Source organism: Tupaia chinensis, unplaced genomic scaffold (genome assembly GCF_000334495.1).
Source record: "Tupaia chinensis unplaced genomic scaffold, TupChi_1.0 Scaffold147580_1, whole genome shotgun sequence".
NCBI lineage: Eukaryota > Metazoa > Chordata > Mammalia > Scandentia > Tupaiidae > Tupaia > Tupaia belangeri.
The window spans coordinates 370,774-395,025 of NW_006207432.1; the positions used below are offsets into that span (position 1 = coordinate 370,774).

The window sequence follows — 24,252 nt, forward strand, 5'->3', positions numbered from 1 at the left end:
ATCTCACAATAACAGCCTTTCTGCCTCACTTTCTCTTACCTGATATATTATGTATAGCTTTCAACAACAACAACAAAATACAATTTAGGATAAAAGGTGGGAAAAAGCACAAATGAAAGCTATAAGGCCAGCGTTAGAATCAGACTCAGCTAGGGTATCAATTTGGGATTATTAAACAGGGAATTTAGAAGACATATAGCTAATATGTTAAGGACTTTACTGTAAAAATTAGATAACTTCCAAAAATAGGTAATATCAACAAAGAAATAGACATTCTAAGAATGAATTAGAATGAAATGATTAGAAAATCAAAAACATTTATAGAAATAAAGAGAGCATTTTAGTGAAGTTAAAAAAATTTAAAAAATGAATTAAATTGGACTTTTCTCCAGAAACCATGCCTGCAAGAGATGAGTTCAGTAAAATATTTAAAATGCTAAAAGAAAAACAATCAACCTAAAATTTATATCCAGTCAAATTGTCCTTTAAAACTGAAACTGAAAAACATTCTCAGAGAAACAAAAAGTAAATGATTTCAACATCAGCAGAGTTTCCTGTAAAAATAAAAATTTTATTATTATTTTATTTTAGGTAGTTTTTTGTTCTTGTTTCTTTGTTTGTTTGTAGCTATAGGGCTTGTGTGTTCATTGGAGAGACAGAGAGAAAATGAGTAACCCCCTTATCCCTCTACTTCTGGAAGGATGGCCATGCCACAATCCTTTCTCCTCCATTCTCCCTCAGGATTTTGGGCACGCATACACAGGCACCCGGTGTGAGGTTCAAGCTGCCAAATCCAGGTCTCAATCCATGGTCAGTCACGTAGGAGTCCAGTGCCTTAACCATTATGCCACCTGCTGGCCCTACCCTGCAAAAATTATTAAAACAAGTTTTTCAAGAACAAGAGATAATATGGTTGAGAATATCTAATCTATGTTTAATAAACAGAACAGTAATTGAAATAGAATAAATAAAGGTAAAATCAAAACATTATATTTTTTATTATTCTTGATTTAGTAAATTGATTTAGTGATATTAGTTAATATTACTAATAGTGAAGTGTTTGATTACAGAGACTGCTGAGATAGAGAAACTATTCTGAGTGCATTGTCAAAATTCAGAAATTTACAGTCAAAACACTAGATATTAATGCATGTAAATTAATGAAATGAATATATTTAGAAAGTTAAGGGTCACCAGGAAGGAATAAAAATTGTAATGAGAGAATAACTGTGTCAAAAATATTTTGTCATCTGGAAAGTCATGATGCTTTTTTTGCATAGAAAAATACTCATAACTTTCCCAACAACCTAACATATAAAAAGACCTCAGTGAAGTGAACAGGAGATAAAGATGCCGACTAAGTACCAGACAGCACATAAGCATTGTACTTTCATTGATAAAGCTTTTTCCTCTGGGAATGGGGCTTAAGAATTCTGAAAATGACACATGTGTACTAGACTTGAACAATCTAGAAATGGATGTTGAAAGTGAGAGCCATGGGCCAGCCCATGGCCTGGTGGTTAAGGTGGCTAGATTCTGCATGGCTGCCCACATGGTTTGAGTCCCTGACAATTTCAGAAACACACTGGACTTGTGTATGTGTGTGGCCAAAATCCTGAAAAAAGGGAGAAATGAAGAAAGGATTGTAGCATGACTATGACCCATAGAAGGTAATTTCTCACTCGCTCTTTCTGTGACAGTAATTGAAATAGAATAAATAAAGGTAAAATCAAAACATTATATTTTTTATTATTCTTGATTTAGTAAATTGATTTAGTGATATTAGTTAATATTACTAATAGTGAAGTGTTTGATTACAGAGACTGCTGAGATAGAGAAACTATTCTGAGTGCATTGTCAAAATTCAGAAATTTACAGTCAAAACACTAGATATTAATGCATGTAAATTAATGAAATGAATATATTTAGAAAGTTAAGGGTCACCAGGAAGGAATAAAAATTGTAATGAGAGAATAACTGTGTCAAAAATATTTTGTCATCTGGAAAGTCATGATGCTTTTTTTGCATAGAAAAATACTCATAACTTTCCCAACAACCTAACATATAAAAAGACCTCAGTGAAGTGAACAGGAGATAAAGATGCCGACTAAGTACCAGACAGCACATAAGCATTGTACTTTCATTGATAAAGCTTTTTCCTCTGGGAATGGGGCTTAAGAATTCTGAAAATGACACATGTGTACTAGACTTGAACAATCTAGAAATGGATGTGGAAAGTGAGAGCCATGGGCCAGCCCATGGCCTGGTGGTTAAGGTGGCTAGATTCTGCATGGCTGCCCACATGGTTTGAGTCCCTGACAATTTCAGAAACACACTGGACTTGTGTATGTGTGTGGCCAAAATCCTGAAAAAAGGGAGAAATGAAGAAAGGATTGTAGCATGACTATGACCCATAGAAGGTAATTTCTCACTCGCTCTTTCTGTGTGTGTGTGTGTGTGTGCGCGTGTGTGTTTCTAGTGAAAGCATATGCCCTCTGGCACATTTAAATAAATAAATAAATAAATATAAAAAGATGGTAGGAATCAGATCTCTCCCAGTTAAAGTGGAAGCTTCCACATACGCCGAAGGCGGTTATAGAAAGATTCAGGTGGCTAATAAGATATGAGGTGGAGACATCAGTTTGAACTTGTATTTAGTATTTAGGTTAATACATATATGTATGTATATACATATATATGTGTGTGTGTGAGTGTATATTTTACACATAGAATTATTTATAGATATGCTTTTTAATATAGGTTTTGCACTCTATTTATGTCTGTGTATGTACTCGACCATGGTTCGAGTCTCGAACCCAGCAGTTTAAAACTCACATCAGGCACGTGTGTATGCATGCCCAAGATCCTAGAGGAAAATGGAGGAAAAGGGATTGCAGCATGGCTATCTCCCTTGAGGGGTGATTTCTAACCTTTTGTCTCTGTCTCTCTCTGGCAAATGCACTCACCCTACTGCAAAAATCTCTCTAAAAACAAAAATATTATTAGAAAAATAATAATAATGAGTTTGTTAATCTGATGACAATCCATTTTGCTTTGGTTTCTTTTTCCCCAATTGAAAATGCATCAGCTATTCAAATGACAATTCATAGTTTTTGCAGTAGTATAACGTTAAATATGTCTTATTCCGTGATCTGTCAAAATTATTTTTACATAATGTTTAATAAATATTAAATCATAACTTATGCTTAGAAGATATGTCATTATACCACCGATTCTACTTTTAACCTACAACTAGAACATAAAGTTCCACTACCATTATTATGTAGAGGCTACTTTCACTGTACTTCTGGATTTCCATGGTCCATGGGGAAAGCTTAAGATATGTGTAATGGTAATATAAATTTTATTGAGCTTTCATCCTCAAGAAATAACCATACTAACTATTTTCTATTGAGTGTACGTGCTAGCTTCATTGTCCCACATATCTTTCCCTGTGAATTCATCACTGAGTAGGTGTAATATTAGCAGTACAGGCATTTTATAAGTTCCTGGATAGCGGTGCTGGTTGGGGTGCTCTGAGTATAGACAAATAAACAAATAACAAAAAACCCACAGACCATAAAATCAGAATATGCATCAAATCCCATGAGGATGACTTTTTTTAATTTAATTTTTATTTATTCATTCATTTACCCTGTCCAGGATAGAGGAGTCAGTGGCAGAACTCAGTTACAGCCCCAGACCCAGTGGATTGAAAATCACACTGGGTACGTGTGCATGCATACCCAAAATCCCTGGGGGAGCATAGAGTCAAGAAGGGACTGTGGTGTGTTCATTCTCTCAGAGGGTGATTTCTCACTTTCTCTCTCATTGTCTCTGTCTGTCTCAGGTGAGCTAACATGCCCTATTGCCAAAAACCTAACTCTCTCTCTCCATATACATATATATAAACAAACAAAAACTAGTCACATTTTTCAACAACTTGAATATTGCGAAATTGTAGAAGTTAGACTGTGACACACCATGCCATGCTGTTAGGCCCACATGTCCTCTCCATCTCTGCCACCATAGTTAATCTATTCCTGTGCCACCATGCCAAATGATGGAACCATCAGATAAGGGAGGTCTAGGAAGAGCCATGTGGATGGGCATGTGCAAGTCATTATAAGATATGAACATTTTTGTAAGAATGATTTATTTTATTTTATTTATTCATTCACTTATTTTAATTTGACCAGAAAGAAACAGAGAGAGAAATTGACAAAGGAAGTCACCATGTCTGGGACTTGAACTGTGGTTGACCATGTGGGACTGTCCAGCACCTTAACCACCACACCACCTGCTGGCCTAGATATGAACATTTTACATTGAGAGCTTAATGCTCATTAGAAAGCACACAGCACGTAAGAGGCACTAAATAAATAGGTGAACACATCACTAAAGCCAGGTGACGTTAAACCACCTTTCTCACTGGCTACACCAGATGCATAAGACAAGCTTGTTTTTCAAGTTGCTGAAATGGGCACTTGAACCCTGGTCAGTCACGTGGGATCCAGCTTCCTCTGCACAGTGCTATGAGATATGCTTCCTCAGAGCAGCACTTAACCATTGCACTGCAAGACTGGCTGGATTTTTGGGACAAAGACATTAGAAGGCTTTAGCAAAAACGAAGTTTTACTTTTCCCCTGAAAAAAAAAAAAAAAAGCTCATCCAAAGATGCATTTTGATGCCTTCTATTTTCATTCCCTGTACATTTATTATCTAAGTGCTTGTAATAATTTTTATCTCAGCTTTTACTTGTTTGATTATCTGAGTGTTAAGGATTTCATGCTGAATTAGAAATTTTATTTTGTCCTTTGAACCCACATATTCTTCAAATACACCTGCTGACTTGGTGTGTTTCAGAATCATTCCTAATTATGTGCAGTTATTGTAAAGAAAGAGTGATTCCTGATTAAACTCTCCACTCACATAAGAAGAATTGTTACAGAGGACAGCTATTTGAAAAGTATACATCTCCATAAACAATTAAGGCATTTTAAATTTAGTTGATAAAGACAAGTTAGAAACAGTGATAGCAAGTTGTGAATGTCAAGATATATGTTTCCCTTTTCATTTATCAAATTTGTCTTTTTATCCTTTCCATTGTTTTGTTCTCCCCAAATGAGATTTTAAATATTAATAGACAACATCAGAGAATATTACCTTTGTTTTAATGTATTACTTCCAGATATTCACTAATGTAAAACAGAGATACAGGATGCACTTTGATCATTTTTACCAACAAAAACAAACAGCAAAAAGAGGCAAAAACACATCCCATGCACTATAGGATCTATTATTTTCCCCATTTTTAAATGAAAATCACTAAGTCAAGTACACTACCTTGTTAAAGATGTGCCTTTTTTCTCCTGATCTCAACACACTCACTCCAGAACTGCAGTTGCTGTTTTTTTCTTTTCTTCCTTTCTTTTAAAATTATACATTATTCGGCCATTTATTGCACTGAAAAGGCAGCAGGTAATGACTTCTGGTGTGCTTGGATTGTGCTTGGCTTCATGAAATACCACACTCCGAATCTGCTACTGGAGGTGATGCCACACTCATTCCATCATGCAGGCTGTGTCCCAGGAACACACTGAGCAGAGCAATGCAATGAAACATCTGTTCATTTTTATCCACCAGATCATGTCAAAACCCATTGATCATTTTTTCAGTGACAACAAATCAATAAGAATACATATCAAAGAAGTCAACCAAGTATCCTTGATGAATAAACAAACATTGGTACCCAGGATGGCATTATGAATATCAGGACAAAACCCATTATGTGAAAAAATCATCAAAAGGTCTTTGTAGAACACCTAAGATATTTGGTCTAAAAAAAATCACTGTTATCCACATAAGATAAATTAACTCAGCTTGCAACGTCTGAAAGCTGTGATGAAGTGCTATATGTATGAAACCCAGAAAACAAGAGAAATGAAAAATTAGTTCAAACAGAGCATTGTAAATCAATCTGAAAGAAGGCAGTGGAAATGACAGGTGCACTAAGCAGAAGTTAAGAAAATTATTTGGCTACCACTAAAAATGTCATGAGTCTAAGAATATTATAATCTTGCTGAATAATGCCAAATAAATTTAGCTGCTGCACAGCTAAATTCAGACTATCTCCCCAAGGTACAATTGATAGTTTTTAATCTCAGAGCTAAGTGTTATAAAGGAAGCAAAATACTTAGAAGTCCATATTTTGGTAACGGTTTCTATTTTTTTTAAGATATTTTTGCTATAAGGCACATGTACGTACACTTGGTGGAGAGATAGGAAGTGAGAAATCACCCTCTGAGAGGATGGCCACACCACAGTCACAGTCACTTCTCTTGTCCTCCATTCTCCCCTTGGGATCTCGGGCAAGCACTCACACATTCCCTGCCAGAGTTTTAAACTCCTGGGTCCAGGACTCAAACCACGGTCAACTACATGGGAGTCCAGCAATATATCCGTTATGCCATCTGCTGGTCCCTTGAAAAAGGCTTCTTAATCTGTCTTCCATTGACTGTTTGGCTCAGATGACTCTTGGTTAATGGGAGTCTGCCCTGGACCTTTTAGCACATTTAGCAGTACCCAGCTTCTATTGACGGCAGGCCAGAAGCAACTCTTAGGCAACGAAAATGTCTTCAGACATTGCCAAACTCACCTGTGAGTTGAGATATCCTGGTTAACAACCACTGCTCTAGGTGAAAAGTTTTTTAAAATCCTTTAAAAAGAATGTGAGGAAGAGGGAAACTAGGGGCCTGACAGTTAAGGCGGCTGGATTCTACATGGCCAACTATGTGACTCAAGTTCTGAACCCAGAGCCTTGAAAAACACACCAGGCACATGTGAATGTGCTCAGAATTCCAAGAGAAGAATAGAGGAGAAGGGATTGTGGTATGGCCATTCTCTGTGGGAGGGTACTTTCTCACTTTTCTTCTCTCTTTGTGTGGTTCTTTTCTTCTCTCTCCAGTGAGTACATGGATGTGTTAGCAATTTTTTAAAGGTGTGTGTGTGTGTGTGTGTGCACGCACGCATGTGTGTGAATTTGCTTCAAATCAATGTCATGTGCTAGAGTCAAGAAATAACTATTTATATCCAGATTATCAATATTATAGCCTTTCTTGATAATTCATAAATTGAGTCTACTTGAATGATCTTGTCATATGTACTTTCTTTTGTACATAATACTATACCAGAACTCCAGATAAACACGTGCTAAGAACAATAAAAACTACCAACTTTTGTGTTAACATGCATGTAACTAGTGCCATATTGTTCCAAATAATAAATTAAAACTTCAGCATACATAAAGAATTTAGACTGTTTCTATATTATTTAAGTACTTAAACTTAACATTTTTAAAAGGTATAATACAACTTTATTATTCTGCCATGAAGATGCTAATATGACCACATCAGTAAAAGATGCCTAAGGTTTTTCAGCAAGTTGTTCTTTCTGAGGCTGAATTAATGGACAGCTCAGAATAATTCATTTGATTCCGGAAGAACACATGGAATGCCAAGTATGTTCCAGATACTTCTATAGATACCAAGAATATCGTGGTGAATAACACAGGGAGAAAGTAATGTTATAACTATGGCAGAGCTTATATTTTATGGAAAGTTGTTTGAACAGACAGAAAATAAATAATAGAAAATAAGCACATACATGTAAAATAGGTCCATATAACTAGATAGTTATTATACATAACTTATGAAGGGAATGAAATAGATAAGGAACAACGCATGGAGTTTGGTTGGTTGCATTGGATAGAGTGTTCACACTAGCCTTTCAGTAGAGGTGGCATTGAACAGTGAGATAAATGATGGAAAGTAGACAGAACTCTGAAGGAAACATATTTCAGCCACAGGAGCAGCGATCGCCAAGTCCCTGAGGTTTAAGAATGTGGCCTATTAGAGTGATAAAAAGCCCACCGGTGTGACTGAAGCTTCCTGGAAAAAGTGGTAGGGGATACATTTTCTTAGACTTTCCATAAAATAATTATTACCTTAAAAAGCTTATGTATTCCATTTAAAAGATGCCATGTTTTTAATTTATTAAGTATTTCTTTTTAAAATAACACACTACAGTTAAATCCCCCCTGCTTGGCCAGCTGCCATGACACAGCACAAAGGCAATGCTCTGTGATGTACAGGCACACAGAAGTTCCCAGGTTCATGTCTTGAGCTCTCTGTGAACACGTCAGGTCGGCGCTGATGATCTGGGCTGGCTGAGGCTGGAGTGGACTGAGGTATAAAGACCCTGTCAGGAGTGCCTCTGTCAAGAAATAAAATAAATATTTTTAAAAGGAAAAGAAATACTCTGTTTTAATGTGAAAGACAGTTTATATCAGGCCATACCATATCTTTCTATATATATTATTTTCAAGAATCCAAAACGTTTGCTGAAACAAAAGCAAAGTGTTCTCTCTCTCTAGGCTGTTGCTTTGCCATTCTACTAATCTGATGCTCTGTCTTCTTTCTTCTGTTAAACATCTCTCACTCTTTTTAGCCACTCTTAAAACCTACCATATGTCCGATCAGACTTTTCTTAAATATTTTTTTTTACATTTAATCAAAGTATATCATCAAGCATACAAAATGAATCTTCCTGGCATGAATACACTTCGTATCAGTCCAGTCAAAGACTTTACCACACATATTCTCAGGGTTTTAAAAATATTATTTGAGAGACTGAAAGAGAAAGACATGTACTCTCAACATGTCTCACTCTGATTTGGCTTCCGCCCTCTCAACTAGCAAGCATAAGCAAGCCCAATATGTTTTATTGACCGGGAACTAAAGCTCAGTCTTCCATTTGGCTTCCAACGTTGCAGAGTGTGGGGCAACCACTGTGCCGATGCAACTGAGTCATATTAATAGGTTAATAGCTGTTCTGACCTGCTTGCTGTACCAGTCATTAGTCCTCTAATTTGGAAAATATCAAATTATTACCACATTAAATTTCTTACATTTGAGAATTATACCATCTATCACATACTTCATTTTCCCATTTATAATCAAGGAAAAGATAAAGGGTCATTAAAGTTGGAGAAAGTTACTTAAATCTGCTAAAAAAAATCACTGTTATCCACATAAGATAAATTAACTCAGCTTGCAACGTCTGAAAGCTGTGATGAAGTGCTATATGTATGAAACCCAGAAAACAAGAGAAATGAAAAATTAGTTCAAACAGAGCATTGTAAATCAATCTGAAAGAAGGCAGTGGAAATGACAGGTGCACTAAGCAGAAGTTAAGAAAATTATTTGGCTACCACTAAAAATGTCATGAGTCTAAGAATATTATAATCTTGCTGAATAATGCCAAATAAATTTAGCTGCTGCACAGCTAAATTCAGACTATCCCCCCAAGGTACAATTGATAGTTTTTAATCTCAGAGCTAAGTGTTATAAAGGAAGCAAAATACTTAGAAGTCCATATTTTGGTAACGGTTTCTATTTTTTTTAAGATATTTTTGCTATAAGGCACATGTACGTACACTTGGTGGAGAGATAGGAAGTGAGAAATCACCCTCTGAGAGGATGGCCACACCACAGTCACAGTCACTTCTCTTGTCCTCCATTCTCCCCTTGGGATCTCGGGCAAGCACTCACACATTCCCTGCCAGAGTTTTAAACTCCTGGGTCCAGGACTCAAACCACGGTCAACTACATGGGAGTCCAGCAATATATCCGTTATGCCATCTGCTGGTCCCTTGAAAAAGGCTTCTTAATCTGTCTTCCATTGACTGTTTGGCTCAGATGACTCTTGGTTAATGGGAGTCTGCCCTGGACCTTTTAGCACATTTAGCAGTACCCAGCTTCTATTGACGGCAGGCCAGAAGCAACTCTTAGGCAACGAAAATGTCTTCAGACATTGCCAAACTCACCTGTGAGTTGAGATATCCTGGTTAACAACCACTGCTCTAGGTGAAAAGTTTTTTAAAATCCTTTAAAAAGAATGTGAGGAAGAGGGAAACTAGGGGCCTGACAGTTAAGGCGGCTGGATTCTACATGGCCAACTATGTGACTCAAGTTCTGAACCCAGAGCCTTGAAAAACACACCAGGCACATGTGAATGTGCTCAGAATTCCAAGAGAAGAATAGAGGAGAAGGGATTGTGGTATGGCCATTCTCTGTGGGAGGGTACTTTCTCACTTTTCTTCTCTCTTTGTGTGGTTCTTTTCTTCTCTCTCCAGTGAGTACATGGATGTGTTAGCAATTTTTTAAAGGTGTGTGTGTGTGTGTGTGTGCACGCACGCATGTGTGTGAATTTGCTTCAAATCAATGTCATGTGCTAGAGTCAAGAAATAACTATTTATATCCAGATTATCAATATTATAGCCTTTCTTGATAATTCATAAATTGAGTCTACTTGAATGATCTTGTCATATGTACTTTCTTTTGTACATAATACTATACCAGAACTCCAGATAAACACGTGCTAAGAACAATAAAAACTACCAACTTTTGTGTTAACATGCATGTAACTAGTGCCATATTGTTCCAAATAATAAATTAAAACTTCAGCATACATAAAGAATTTAGACTGTTTCTATATTATTTAAGTACTTAAACTTAACATTTTTAAAAGGTATAATACAACTTTATTATTCTGCCATGAAGATGCTAATATGACCACATCAGTAAAAGATGCCTAAGGTATTTCAGCAAGTTGTTCTTTCTGAGGCTGAATTAATGGACAGCTCAGAATAATTCATTTGATTCCGGAAGAACACATGGAATGCCAAGTATGTTCCAGATACTTCTATAGATACCAAGAATATCGTGGTGAATAACACAGGGAGAAAGTAATGTTATAACTATGGCAGAGCTTATATTTTATGGAAAGTTGTTTGAACAGACAGAAAATAAATAATAGAAAATAAGCACATACATGTAAAATAGGTCCATATAACTAGATAGTTATTATACATAACTTATGAAGGGAATGAAATAGATAAGGAACAACGCATGGAGTTTGGTTGGTTGCATTGGATAGAGTGTTCACACTAGCCTTTCAGTAGAGGTGGCATTGAACAGTGAGATAAATGATGGAAAGTAGACAGAACTCTGAAGGAAACATATTTCAGCCACAGGAGCAGCGATCGCCAAGTCCCTGAGGTTTAAGAATGTGGCCTATTAGAGTGATAAAAAGCCCACCGGTGTGACTGAAGCTTCCTGGAAAAAGTGGTAGGGGATACATTTTCTTAGACTTTCCATAAAATAATTATTACCTTAAAAAGCTTATGTATTCCATTTAAAAGATGCCATGTTTTTAATTTATTAAGTATTTCTTTTTAAAATAACACACTACAGTTAAATCCACCCTGCTTGGCCAGCTGCCATGACACAGCACAAAGGCAATGCTCTGTGATGTACAGGCACACAGAAGTTCCCAGGTTCATGTCTTGAGCTCTCTGTGAACACGTCAGGTCGGCGCTGATGATCTGGGCTGGCTGAGGCTGGAGTGGACTGAGGTATAAAGACCCTGTCAGGAGTGCCTCTGTCAAGAAATAAAATAAATATTTTTAAAAGGAAAAGAAATACTCTGTTTTAATGTGAAAGACAGTTTATATCAGGCCATACCATATCTTTCTATATATATTATTTTCAAGAATCCAAAACGTTTGCTGAAACAAAAGCAAAGTGTTCTCTCTCTCTAGGCTGTTGCTTTGCCATTCTACTAATCTGATGCTCTGTCTTCTTTCTTCTGTTAAACATCTCTCACTCTTTTTAGCCACTCTTAAAACCTACCATATGTCCGATCAGACTTTTCTTAAATATTTTTTTTTACATTTAATCAAAGTATATCATCAAGCATACAAAACGAATCTTCCTGGCATGAATACACTTCGTATCAGTCCAGTCAAAGACTTTACCACACATATTCTCAGGGTTTTAAAAATATTATTTGAGAGACTGAAAGAGAAAGACATGTACTCTCAACATGTCTCACTCTGATTTGGCTTCCGCCCTCTCAACTAGCAAGCATAAGCAAGCCCAATATGTTTTATTGACCGGGAACTAAAGCTCAGTCTTCCATTTGGCTTCCAACGTTGCAGAGTGTGGGGCAACCACTGTGCCGATGCAACTGAGTCATATTAATAGGTTAATAGCTGTTCTGACCTGCTTGCTGTACCAGTCATTAGTCCTCTAATTTGGAAAATATCAAATTATTACCACATTAAATTTCTTACATTTGAGAATTATACCATCTATCACATACTTCATTTTCCCATTTATAATCAAGGAAAAGATAAAGGGTCATTAAAGTTGGAGAAAGTTACTTAAATCTGCATATGGACCATATAGATCCCTTTAGCAGTTATTTAATAAGTTAGTATTAATATACAGATATTTATTAAATGCCAAAGACTGGGGCCAATAGGTGGCATGGTGGTTAAGGATGCTAGATTCCCCATGGCTGACTGAGGTTTGAGTCCCAGACCTGGTAGCTTGCTTTCTCACTTTCTCTCTCTCTCTCTCTCTCTCTTTGCCGCTCTCTAGTCAATTTAATAAATAAAGTTAAATAAAATAATCCTAAAAAAACAAATGCCAGAGACTGTTCTAAGTTCTTGGAATACATATATAAGTATGGAAGGAAAAAGAAGAGGTGAAACTATCTCTGTTTGCAGATGACATGATTGTATACATAGAAGACCCAATGGTTTCTATGAAAAAATTCCTGGAAGTAATAAATGAATACAGTAAAGTTGCAAGATACAAAATCAACATACAGGAATTTATAGCATTTCTATATATGAACAGCAGGCAGACCAAAATAGAACTGAAAAAAATTATGCCATTTACTATAGCCACAAAAAGTATAAGATACTTAGGAATAAATCTAACCAAAGAAGTTAAAGACCTCCACAAGGAAAACTACAAGAAGCTAAAACACGAAATTGAAAATGGCACAAAAAAGTGGAAGGACATCCTATGTTCCTGGATTGGAAGAATTAATATAATCAAAATGGCAATTCTACCCAAGTTAATCTACATATTTAATGCAATCCCAATAAAAGTGCTGGACACATTCTTCACAGATCTAGAAAAGACAATCATACAATTTGTCTGAAATCACAAAAGACCTTGTATTGCCAAAGCAATCTTGCACAAGAAGAGGGGAGTGGGTGGCATCTCATTTCCTAACCAAAAAATATACTACAAAGCTGTGGTAATCAAAACAGCATGGTATTGGCACAGAAAAGACAGGTGGACCAATGAAACATAATAGAATCTCCAGAAATAAACTCCGAGACATATAGCCAACTGATTTTTGACAAAGGGTGACAATCAATCCAGTGGGGAAAGGAAATCCTCTTCAGCAGATGGTGCTGGAAAAACTGAATAGCCACCTGCAGAAAGGTGAATTTGAACCCCTACCTCTCACCTTTGAAAAAATCAACTCAAAATGGATCAAAGATCTAAACCTAATATCTCAAACTATAAAACTGCTGCTGGAAAACACTGGGGAAATTCTGGGAGACACTGGGGGCAAAGACTTCTTAAATAAGATCCCCAAAGCACAATCAATAATAGCAAAAAATAGACAAATGAAATTATATCAGATTAAGAAGTTTCTGCATGGCAAAAGACACAGTAATTAGTGTGAATTGACAGCCCTCAAAATAGGAACATATTTTTGTAAACTGTGCGTCAGATAAGGGACTGATAACCAGAATACACAAGGAACTCAAGCAGCTGCCTATTGCTCTCTCCCTCTCTCTTTGTGTATGTGTGTGTGTGTGTGTGTGTCTGTGTGTCTGTGTATACATGCACACAGTTCAATAACTTTCTTCAGATGTTCCCGACAGCAGTGAGTTTGACTCCTCTGGGATCAGAATTATTACCACATTAAATTTCTTACATTTGAGAATTATACCATCTATCACATACTTCATTTTCCCATTTATAATCAAGGAAAAGATAAAGGGTCATTAAAGTTGGAGAAAGTTACTTAAATCTGCATATGGACCATATAGATCCCTTTAGCAGTTATTTAATAAGTTAGTATTAATATACAGATATTTATTAAATGCCAAAGACTGGGGCCAATAGGTGGCATGGTGGTTAAGGATGCTAGATTCCCCATGGCTGACTGAGGGTTGAGTCCCAGACCTGGGCGCTTCTCTCTCTCTCTCTCTCTCTCTCTCTCTCTCTCTTTGCCGCTCTCTAGTCAATTTAATAAATAAAGTTAAATAAAATAATCCTAAAAAAACAAATGCCAGAGACTGTTCTAAGTTCTTGGAATACATATATAAGTATGGAAGGAAAAAGAAGAAAAAATCTTGTCTCCATAGTAGTTATTATTATGGCAAAGGGGTGTAAATTAAAAATTGCAATATCTGGGACCAGCAGTTAGCATAATGGCTATGTCACTAGACTCCCATGTAGCCGACCGTGGTTCAAGTCCTGGACCCGGTGGCTTAAAACTCACGCCGGGCGCGTGTGTGTGCATGCCCAAGATCCCAAGAGGAGAATGGAGGAGAAGGGATTGCAGCGTGACCATCCCCCCTGGGGGGTGATTACTTACTTTCTGTCTCTCTGTCTCTCTCTGTCTGGCGAGTGCGCATGCCCTATAGTAAAAACCTCTCCAAAAAAAAGAAAAATGTAGAATTTCCAGTAATTAAATCTTTATTAGCTTATATCAGTAATAAATATTTATATCACATGTGACTTGTGAAATTGAATTAGAAAATTCCAATTTATAAATTTGATAGTAAGAACAGTCTTTTGAGTTTCAAGTGAATAAATGAGCTATCTTAGCCTGTGTTGCAAATCAGGAAGATAATATGTATATTCTTACATTATTAATATATGACAATTTAAGATTTCTTGCTTCTGAGAATTAAAGTTACTAAGAGTTAAAATTCTGGATAATATATAAATGTTGGTTTAAACCAGAGGTTATTTAAGGTTGTTTCCAAAAATAAACTTATAAAAAGGGAAATAAGTTAGAAAGGAAACTGACAAAAAGGAAAGATATGAAAACTATAAGGGTTAAAGATAAATTTCTACTGGGTAAATTTTTGTGCTAATATAAAATAGATGGAATATATATATATATATATAATATATATATATATTTAAATTTTCATTTTAAACCTCCATATTGATGTTAATAATATTAATATTTTATCAATTAAATATGCATAGTTATAAAAGTTACCTGATTTTATGAGTAGTCTGTTCACAACAAAACATTTTCTCATGGTTAGTTGAACCTTTATATGTTGTCCTCAAGTTAATGCTCAAAATCTATGTGCCATTTCCCCAGAGTTGATGTGCATCTTATGCCCATCACAGCTGGTAGTAATAGCATTATCAATGACAATGGAGTCACTTGCTTTGACTGAACATTAGGTCTAAACTATCTAGCAAACTAAAATGACATCTTATCCATTTCTTCATCTCGGATACAATCAACAACAGGCTATTATAGCAATAATTAAGCAGTAACTCTTGACTGAAATGGTATTGTTATTAAATCCAGACAGCAGGGGGAATGTAATAGCACAAGGCTGTAAAGTACAGTGCCTTTAATTACACCAGGTACTATATGTTAAAAGAATATCTAAACTAATCTAGAGGGTCACCAATTCTTCCCTAATGCCAAATCATTTACAAAAGTATTAGCATGAGATAGTTCATGTTCATGTATATTCTTTTAATATTATTTCTAACAAATGTTAATTGCATAATTTGGAAATATTTTCACATGAATGTTTTTGGTCTGTTTTAATCTATTCTGTTGCTTAATCAATAAAGACTGCTTTATTTAGATCACAGTTTTGAAACCCAGGATCAAGAGACCTTCCTCTGGTAAGGTTCCTTTTGTTGTCAAGGTGACGCAGCGTTGCATGGCAAGAGCTTGTGTGTCTGTGTTTCCTTACGAACTTCCTAGTATCCAAACATGGGGACCTGCCTCTGATGAACTGCTCCAGTCCAGTCACCTTTCACAGCTCTGCCTTTCAACACCTTTCAATAAGGTTAAGTCTCCATCCTCTCAGCACCAGACTTGAACTCATGAATAAAGATTACACATTCAAAGTATAGTATGCTGTAATTTGGTTTTAAATCTAGAAAAGTATTACATATGCTGTACATAGTCATTGTTTAACACAGTACTAAACTCTATGGCAGTAATGAAAAAAAAAAAAAAAAGGAAGAAAAGAAAGTATGGGCCCCATGGCCTTCCGGTTGGGAGAGGCTGAATCCCACATACCAGGTCATCAGGAAATTCATGATGCATTTCTGCATTGTCCCACTGGGGAGTGCTTTGTGTCTCTCTATCTCTCTGACTTTCTGTATCTCTCTGGTGAGTGCAATATAATGTAATGACATTAAAGAAAAAAGCCTCCTATACTTTAACAAGTACCACAATCCCCTATCAGTCCGGTTAAATACAATGCTGGACCTCACTCTCAGAGTTTCTGACTCAGTAATTTGGGGGAATTGTCTGAGAATTTGTATTTTTAAAAGCTCCCAGATGGTATGATTTCCATGTTCCTTAGAAACTCGTGTGTTATGATTCATTTGTGAAGGGACTGAGAGGGTGAAAACGGAATCGGACTCTGGTATTGAAAGGTGGGGCCTTTGGGAGGGGATTAGTCACTAGGTTGGAATCTCGGCGACATACATAAATGGTCCCAAAGTGCTGTTCTGCTCTTGCCCACCTGATGTGATGTCTTGGGACTCCGTAAGACCCTATCAGATGTGGCCCTTGAACCTCCAAACCGTGGGCTGAATAAGCCTGTCTTCTGTATTTTCTGTTATTAGCAATGGAATGGGCTAGAATACCAAATGATGTTAATTCTCCTGGTGCTAGGACTGCATTTTGAAAGCCACTACTGAAGAATATTGAACCAGGTAATTACAAGGACCAATTTATAATTTGAAAGTACCCAAAAGTTTATTAGGAAGTAATTAAGTTAAGACCTTAGAGGAGAAAGGACAATTTCTGGTAAAAAGAATAGATATCCTGAAATCTCAAGTGGCAGGGAATTGATTCCTTTTTTGAAACTAAAAAAGGCTGACTAGCCCAAAGTTAGAATAGTGAAAAGGTCGATGCTAAGAGAAGACACAAATATAGGACAAGCAGATGGCATCATGGTTATGTTGCTGGACTCCCACATAGTCGACCGCAGTTTAAGTCCCAGACCTTGTGGTTTAAAATAAAAAAAATGTGCATGCCCCAAATCCCAAGAGGAGACTGGAAGAGAAGGGTTTGTGGTGGGGCCAACCTCCCTGGGTGGTGATTTCTCACTTTCTGTCTCTGTCTCTCTCTGTCCCTCAGGCGAGTGCATGCTCCCTATACAAAAAAAAAAATCTCTCTCTCAAAAAAAAAAAAAAAATATAGAAGATGCAAATGCTGCAGGAATGAGTCACAGGTGGAGCAAGGCTCTTCAGGGCCCTATAGACCATGTTGGCTAAATTGAACCTTATTGTTCAAATATAAAATTCCACTGCATGGCTATAAACAGGGAAATAGCGTGAACGAGATTATTTTAAGTGTTTTAAAAACTATTTATTCACTTATTTATTCCATGAGTAAGACAGACAGAGTGAGACAGAAACATAGTAACCCCTCTTGAACCCCAAGACAGATTTTACACCAGGATCTACCCCAGTCTTAGCCGGCCCAGACCATGGTGTATGTGTGCCGAGAGTACCCTGTGAGGCCTCTGAATGTGGGCTAGCGACTCTCCCATGACAGTCTGCCTTACAGAAAGCTGCCTTTTACACTATGCCACTGTCTGCCACCTATTTTAAGTGTTTAAGGGGTAAACAGAACCTACAAGGAACTTGTAAACTGAAAGAAAGAATAAAGAATGGGAAACAAATCCATTTCTGACCAAGTTTTGTAATCCCAGCTTCACATGTACCCGTACAAAAGAGTATTGATAACACTAAGAATCCACGCTTTTGTAGTCCCCTGAAATTTGCAATGTATTTCATATACACACGTAACTGACTTACAAGTACATCTGTAGTAGACAGAAGGTAATAACTCCCATGAGAATATAAAAAGATAGTTTTCAATGAAATGAACTGAATTCTCGATGCTTTTATCAGATAGATTTGGAAAACATCTTGGAAATATCCTGAAGCCTAAACACAAAGGAGTTAAATCTTATCAATTGTTAGCACAACATAGCCCAAAAGCAGAATACAGAAACCTTTAGAACAGAATCCACAAAATAAGTAGTTCCCCCAAAAGCATTGATAAGTATGTCACAGATCATGTAAACTGGCTTTCTAGATCATATAATCAGGAATTAACGAAAGACAAAAAGGGAAGACTTTGGTTTGGTTGAAGAGGGAAAGAAGACTAAGAAAGTAAAAGATGTACACAAATATCTTTGGTCCAAACAGTGAAATAATGAAAAGATCTCATTGGAAAAGAAGTGTGTACCTCTTTCACTGGCCCTGTCGCACTGGGTTCATAGTTCACATGCAACAGGCAGAGACAGAGTTAGAACACCGGCATGACTGAAGTAATAGCAATTTTAAGATTAGGGCAAAGGGTTTGGGGTTGAGTATTATATCACTTAGGAACATGTTAAGGCAGGGATTTAGGGTTATTTAGCAAAGACAGTAGGAATGTTAATCACTCTGTTTAGGCAGAAGGAGAAAGCATGTTTCCAATATAGAGAGGAGTTCCAAAGGAGGTATTCTGGCTTCACTGCTTCCATACAAGGATTGCATTGAATCTGGAGATGACTTTGAGTAACTGACATCTTAACAATCTTAAAATTTCTAACTCATAAATGTTGCATGTCTTATTATTTATTTATGTTTTCTTGAATTTCCTAGAGAAATGGTTTGTAAATTTTTTTTTTCTATTTTCGGAGGGGGTATTTGTTCACCAGAGAGAGACAGAGAAAGACAGAGGAAGAGAAATACAGAGGTAGAAAGCACACACCCAGTGAAGCACGGCCATTGTCTTCAATATCTCCATCCTGTTAGGGTTTGGGGCATGCATGCACATCCGGAATGTTTTTCAAACCAGGACTGAGATTCAAACTGTGGTTGGCCAGCTGGGATCTGGATCCCTTAATTACTAGGTAATAGGGCTGACTCTGATTTGTGCTTATTATTGTACAAAACTTTCACCTCCTTAGTCAAGGTAATTCCCAAGTATCTTACTCCTTTTTCCGCTATTATAATGAAAATTATTTTCTAATTTTTAGTGGCTATTTTTTGTTATGTAAATGCAAGTAGTTTATGTTTATTACTTTGTATCCTGCTATTTTGCTCAATTTGTTGAATAGTTCTAGGTTTTGAGTCTGTGTGTGTAATCTTTAGAATTTTCTACATATAAGATCATATCAACTGTCAACAGAGAAAACTTTCTTTTAAAATCCTTTTAAATTTAATTTTTTTTCTAATTGCATTGGCAAGGAATTTGAAGCCTAATTTGAATAAGAAGGGTGAAATCAGGCATTCTCACCTTGCTCCTAATCATAGAAGAAAAATTTTCAGTTTTTCATCACTGAATAGGACAGTCACTGTAGGGCTTTTATAAAAGACCACCAATTTAAGGCTTTGTCATTTATCTTATCCACAAGGTAGGTTGAAATACAGATCTTTTTCTTGCTTTATTTAATTTGCCAGAGGGTACATGCACTCATCAGAGAGACACCCCAAGAGAGGAAATGTGAGCCTAATACCTATGGGAAATTTTACACCCCAAACCCTTATCCATTTCCCCTTTGCTTAGAGATTTGGGTAAGTATGTATATGTGCTCAGGGTGATGTGCTTAGGGTGTTTCCCAAGTCCTGAGTCCAGGTCTTGAACCACATAGTCGGCTATGTGGAAACCAGCCACCTTAATAACCATTCCACTGGTTCATCACAGTAACAGATTTTTAAATGTTGAACCATCCTTGTATTCCAAGAATAAATATCTTTGATCACATTGTATTATTCTTTAACTATACTGCAGAATGCTGTGCACTAGTATTTGGTGAGAATTTTTACATCAGTGATTATAAGAGACATTAGTTTCTAGTTTTCTGCTCTTCCAGTGCCTGCAGGTGTATATCAGGGCAATGCTGGCCTTATAGAATATCTTCCCTCTTAAATTTTTTGGAAAATTTCAAAGTTTAAGTTTTTCATCACTGAATAAGACAGTAGCTGCAGGTTTTTTTTTTCTCTTAAATTTTTTAGAAAATTTAAGAATTGGTGTTAATTCTTGATTAAAATGACATATTTCTTAGAATTCACCAGTGTAGCTATCAGATCTAAGATGTTTCTTTATTAAGGGATTTTTTTCCCTTTGATTACTGATTTAATCTTACTATTATAAATCTTATTCAGATTTTTAAAATCTCCTTGTAATTTGGTCTTGGTAGGTTTTGCGTTTTTAGGAATCTGTTCATTTCATCGAGTTTATGCAATTTTTTGGTATCATAGTACAATTCAATAGCTAACTTTCATCTGGTGATGCCTCATTCAGAAATTCTGGCTTGGAAACCCAGTTTAGATCCCAGATAAACAGATACAAGTGCCAGCTAGATTATTAGGCCACCTGCTATGACTGAATTCTGCAAGGAGACCCTAAGTGAAAATCATCTACCTCAGCTCAGTAAATACACTGGACCGTAAGAAAGGTTAATTTGGGCTATTTTTAAGGCTAAAATAAATAAATAGCAAACACCTCAGTTTGAAATTAAAAAGTCTTTCATTAAATGAGTTAATGAAGTAGCCTCAGAAGGTCTATGGAACTTTCTACGGACTTTGGAATGCTGAATGTTATATTCTGTATTCTGTTCTAAATGATGTTAGTTATGAGAGAGAGTAAAAGCTAAATAGTTCAAAACTCTGAAAGCTATCCCCTAAATGAATGGCCTAAGAAGACCCTTCTAGGTATATTCAGAGGGAATGGAATATCTTTATCTTTCACAAGTTGCCCTAACAACCACACCCCCAAATTTATTTTGTAAAAAATACATCTCTCAACCTTCCTAAGTACAAAATTTTCTCTTCTTCGTCAAATTTGGAAGCTTTATTGTATTTATTGCCTACATTTACACATAACTAGAAGTTCTTTAAATGTTTTCCAATCAGAGACTGATGTGAATACCAGAAAAGTTTTGAGTCTAAAAATGATTTTTCTATTTGTTTCATGTATTTAGTTAAAGTACCTTCCAATCTTCTTTCACTTGTCCCTTATGGCTAATGTTTTAATACATGCCACTGAGAATTTATCAGAGTGATCAGATTGCAAATGTTCCAGAACTTCAAACCAAGACAAAGGTGCCAATGGAGAGGTCATAAAGTGACATCAGATCAAAGTTGAAACCTGTAAAAGTGTCACACCAGTCTTCCAGGTAGTCTATAGACCATTTTATAATATAAAACTTGTTCTTAAAGCAAAGTAATGGCCATTATGGCTGGGTTCTAGTTGTTTTTTTGTTTTGTTTTGTTTTGTTTTGTTTTGTTTTGTTTTTCCCCACTGGTGTTTGTGAAATTTTCTTTACTGTTACCTTTTATGAACTTTAACAAGATTTTAATTATTTCACTTGCAGGGTTTTCCCTTTTCTTCCTAATAAAATTTACTACTGTGTTCACCACAGTAGGAATTCCATCCCACCTGAGCTGATTACTTGATGAAGAAGGTCCATCTTTATCTTCCTTGTTTTTTTTTTGTTTTGTTTTGTTTTGTTTTGTTTTTCCCCACTGGTGTTTGTGAAATTTTCTTTACTGTTACCTTTTATGAACTTTAACAAGATTTTAATTATTTCACTTGCAGGGTTTTCCCTTTTCTTCCTAATAAAATTTACTACTGTGTTCACCACAGTAGGAATTCCATCCCACCTGAGCTGATTACTTGATGAAGAAGGTCCATCTTTATCTTCCTATTGTAAAATCCAGGTACTTTCTCTGGCCAAATCTACACACTTTGGCAGTTGGCTTTGACTAATGTTTTTGCTCATGTTGAGAGATGTTTCAAAAGGATTCTGAATAGGGAGAGGAGAAGAATCAGGTTTTGTTTTCTTTTGTTTTCCTTTTCCTGTCAAATATTTATGAAAATTTTTTGTGAAAGCAAAATTGCCAAAATTTTCCGAAAATTCTTTCAGCACTTATTCTAGTGTTTCTGTGTTTCCTGAAGACTTTATTCTATTCAAGTCACAACTGTACAGTTGTTTTTTCTTCTATTATACATTTATCTTCTGCATCTGGTAAGGCCTTTAGGAATTCTAGTGTTAGACGAATAGGGAGTGATCTCTCTGGAGAAAAGATGACTATCATTGTAAGGGAGAAATCTGTAATCTAAGCACCAGGAATACTACTTGTTAATAAATGTGCTCGAGCCCAACATTATAGAGTGTTGCCTCCTATGTGATATTTTGCAGACTGTAGGCGACTATTGTGACTTGTAGCAATGGAAATAAATACAAATACAGCATGTTTCCTTGTGCACTTCCTGCGTGTCAGTCATGGGACTGAAGCCTTTCTTTACTTCATGTCCTTTCGTCTTTACCACAAGAATAATTTATATCTAAAGAGAGAGAGAGACTTCTAGCCATTTAGACATTCTCCAAGACCACAGACTTGCAAATGCTAAAGCTTTAGTAGAGATGGTTAAATGCATAAATGTAGAAGTTTCGTGGCTGTGGACAGTCAGGAAGCTTCAGAACTAAGGGTAAACCATCATCTTCTTTCCATTTAGAAATTTTGGTCACTGAGCTCTGATTCCTTCAGTGTAATATTTTCATTATTAGATATCCTAATAATCAAGATTTCTGCACCTACTTCTTTTGATTATTTGTAAGTTTTATTTATTTTATTTATGACAGAGAGTACATGTGTGCACAAGACAGACAAAGACAGAGAAGCATTTCTGAGAAGATCCTGTCATGCTGTGATCTCCTTACACAGTCCATCAGCTTGTCAGGATCTTGGCACTCATGTACACAGCTGGCATGTTTTTGGCTGGCCAAAGGATCAGAACCCATGGCCAGCATTGTGGTTTCCGGCTCTGCAGTTCAGCTCACTACATACTGCACCACCAGGCTGGGACCTCCTCAGATTTTTAGCAAAAATGTTCAGGCCCTCGTGATTGAGCTTATGCTGTCCTCTCAGTGACTGCACATTCTTGCTCGTTAGAAGATATTCATTCAGGCTCAGCAGGTTGCATGGAAGTTAAAGTGCTGGATCCTGTCAGGCCAACTATGTGGTTTGAGTCCCAGACCTGGTAGCTTGAAAATTGCGCCAGGAGTGAGATCATATGGGCGCAAAATCCCAGAAAGAGAATGGAGGAGTAGAGTTTGTGGTGTGCCCATCCTCCCCTGGGGAGTGATTTCTCACTTTCCTTCTCTGTGTCTTTCTGCTAAATGTTTCTGCCCTATCACAAGAACAAAACAAAACAAAAAATCTATCTAGCTCATTGTTGTTCACAGTGGAATGTCATCTCATTAAGCAAAATATTTTGCTGTCACTATCACCCCTCAACAATTACAAGTTCTTCTTTTCATGAGTTTTCCTCTTTTCATCACAATTGAACATTCCATTTAATTTCTCATTTAGATTATTGGTTCAGGAAACTACACGGATATTGTTGATAACAGAAGCTGCATCCCGAAAGGGGTTTTGTCAACTATAGACATCTGAAAACTCAGCGATTACATCTGAATCTCATAAAATAAACCTCTTTTTCATGGAACATTTTGCATAAAATATGTTTTCTTCAAAAATACAAGATAATCATCACTAATTTCATATGTTAATTTGCCACAGTGCTGCATTATTTCAAAGTAATAATGGGAATTTTTATTCTTTCTTTTTTAAAATGTCTATAAACTTATTAATCAATTATAAGCCCCTTAACTGAATATGTCTTATATTTGGTAGGAGAGTTATCTAAAAGATAGCTAGCTATCTCATTAAAAACAATTGTTTCCAGAATTTTATTTTCCATTTTAATTATATGCCTCAGATACCAGGAGATTAATTAAACAATGCAACCTGGGCAGTGACTACCTTGTGATTACTGCACACCACTGGAGTAATACAGCGCTGAATTATATGACACAGGAGACAAGCAAAGTTTTCTAAAATCCAAGAGAGGTGATTATGTCATAATAAATGTTCTAAAATAAAATTATTTTAGAGGTAGAAGATAGATGTTATTCCTTTTTAAAAGCCAATAAAATGTACTTCTTTTGGCTTAGTGTCCTATTATTTGTTATAACCATCTGGAATTTGAACACATTTTATATCCTATTATTTTCAGAGGAATAAT

General features: G+C 36.2%; 1 pseudogene; it reads right to left on the reverse strand.

Annotated features, from left to right (window-relative positions):
- Positions 1-3,408: 3,408 nt before the first annotated feature.
- Positions 3,409-22,325, reverse strand: LOC114006409 (poly(A) RNA polymerase, mitochondrial-like; annotated as a pseudogene).
- Positions 22,326-24,252: the final 1,927 nt, after the last annotated feature.